We start from the raw sequence: 2599 nt of genomic DNA, 5'->3' as shown, positions 1-2599 counted from the left end.
AGCCATATGGGTTTTGAGTTTAAACCCCGCTAGCGGGGTTTAAAGTTAAAAAATACATCATCAATGTAAAAAAAAAAAGCAAATTACGCACTCAAAATGCTATGAGGGTTGCCAAAAGGGGTTTTGAGTTCATATCCCCCTTCACAAGGGTTTGATGCTAAAAAATACCTCTTCAATATAAAAAAAAAAAGCAAATTACACTCTAAAATTATTTGAGCGTAACCAAACGAATTGGGGGTTTTGAGTTTAAACTCCTTTCCTCCTGATAGTTTTGAGTTTAAAATCCCCCTACAGAGCGTTTTGAGGTAGAAAACCTCTATCTTCAATATTACTCTAAAGCGTTGACCCCTTAGTAAAATTGTGACAGAGCGTCGAATGAGGTTTGCGGGACATGTTCTCCGACAAAATAAATTACGCATAATAAGAGTTGCGATGACATCCTAGTACAACTTGGCGCCACACATTCATGGAGGTCCTCGGAGCAGGTGGGAGGAGACTTCAGAAATTACCAGTGACAGATTTTTATGGAAACAGCTTGACGGCAAATGCGCCGAACGGCGCGGCAGGGTCTTAGTCAGTAAAAATAGCACATAAATTTTTGAAATAAGACTTTTTAATAGCAGGAATATGCATTGTAGATACCTCAGAATATGCATTTTGTTGACATTCTATGCCAGAAATAGTGCTTGGCTCCGCCCCGCTCTAGGGTGAGCTCCAAGAGCTCCCCCAGAGCCCCTTGCTGGCAATGGCGGGGAGTCAACAATTTTTTCACTAACTCCAGGAAGAACCTATTCTAGGGCACAATAAACGTGTTCCAAAAGAATGAAGGGTCAGAATGTAATAAAGATTATGAACACACACACACATACATATATACAAATATTTTTTTTCGCGAGGGGGGGCAGGGGGGGGGGAGAAAAAAATCCCCCCCCCCCCCGAAACAAAATCCTGGCTACGCCCATGTCTACAGTGCATTATCTTGCTATTAAAATTTTTTTTTCAAAAACCTAATGTGCTATTCTTACTGACTTAGACCGTTCGGCGCATTTTCCGGCAAGCTGTTTCCGCAACTCTTATTTTGCGTAATTCATTTTGTCGGAAAACATGTCCCGCAAAACCTCATGCGACGCTCTGTCACAACCTTACTAAGGATTCGACAGTTCGGCATATGATTTCTTTGATTTAGACCCGATCTCTATGACTGACTCCTAAAATCTGTCTTAGCCATCTTTGTTGAGACACATTTAATGATTTTCAATTTCGGCAGAAGACTATTCACACTTAATTAATGGAGCCCAAGCCACTGGTAGAAATTTGTAACCTTTCTTGACTACGCTCTTGGAATTACATGCCTGTATTTCGCTTTAGATTTTATATCGAAAAGGAAAGTTTTTTCGTCAAATCATTTTTTGAGGGGTTTTAAACTAAAAAATCTCTGTTTTTTTTTTGTTTTTTTTTAATTCAAAACTCCATATAGCTATGATCATAGAATTTGGTGACTGTAGTTTGCTTTAAAATAATATTGAAGAGAGAGGTTTTCAACTCTAAACGCTCTTTAGGGGAATTTTAAACTCAAAACCATCTGGAGGGGTTTTAAACTTTAAAGAAAAAGCCATCTGGAGGAGGGGGATTTAAACTCAAAACCCCTTTGGCTACACTCATAGATTTTATAGTGTGTAACTTGCTTTTTTTTTATATTGAAGAGGTACTTTTTAGCTTCAAACCCCAACTGGAAGGGGGAGGGGGGTTAAACTCAAAACCCCTTTGGCTACGCTCATAGAATTTTGAGTGTGTAATTTGCTTTTTTATATTGAAGATGGGGTTATCGTAAATTTTGGAGGGGGTTTTAAAATCAAAATCTTCCTCAACTGTGCTGTTGGAATTTGGGGATTGTTGTTTGCATTTTTTTTGTTTTGTTTTATAGAAGAGGGGGATTTAACTGCAAAAACCTCTGGTAGGGAGTTTAAAATTCAAAACCTTCTGTAGGGCGATTAAACTCAAAGCCCCCTGGTAGAGGGATTTGTATCTCAAAACCCCCTGATAGGGGTTTTTAAAATCTCAAAACACCCTGGTAGAGGGATTTAAACTTAAAACCCCCTGGTAGAGGGTTTTTAACTCAAAACTGCCTCGGCTGTGCTGTGGTAAGTGATGATTTAGTATTAAAATCTCACCTAAAATAAACAAAATGAAAGCAAAAATCACTCACTTAATTCCGTCCCCACCCCCTGCGGGGGGGGGGGATTTCATTTCGGGGGGGGGGGGTTGAACCCCAAGAACCCCTCCCCTGGCTACGCCCATGATACTAGTAGTATTACTACTATAGACTATAGACTAGAACTAGATTTGACTAGATCTAGTATCAGTATAGAAATAATAGTATAGATCTAGAATCTAGATTATAGATCTAGTCCTAGACTATTTATACTATATTAAAATTATATTATAGTTTATAGTAGTATTATTAGTATAGTAGTAGTAAAAGTAGTAGTAGTAAGTAGATCACTTAACACTCTTTTTAAACAATAGTGAAACAATTTAAAAGAAACGCCATATTTCGTTTCATCATCAATTTAGTGTCGTGATTTTAAACTTTGAATAT

This window comes from Biomphalaria glabrata, chromosome 13, assembly GCF_947242115.1.
Source record: "Biomphalaria glabrata chromosome 13, xgBioGlab47.1, whole genome shotgun sequence".
NCBI classification, from domain to species: domain Eukaryota; kingdom Metazoa; phylum Mollusca; class Gastropoda; family Planorbidae; genus Biomphalaria; species Biomphalaria glabrata.
This window is presented reverse-complemented; position numbering follows the sequence as displayed.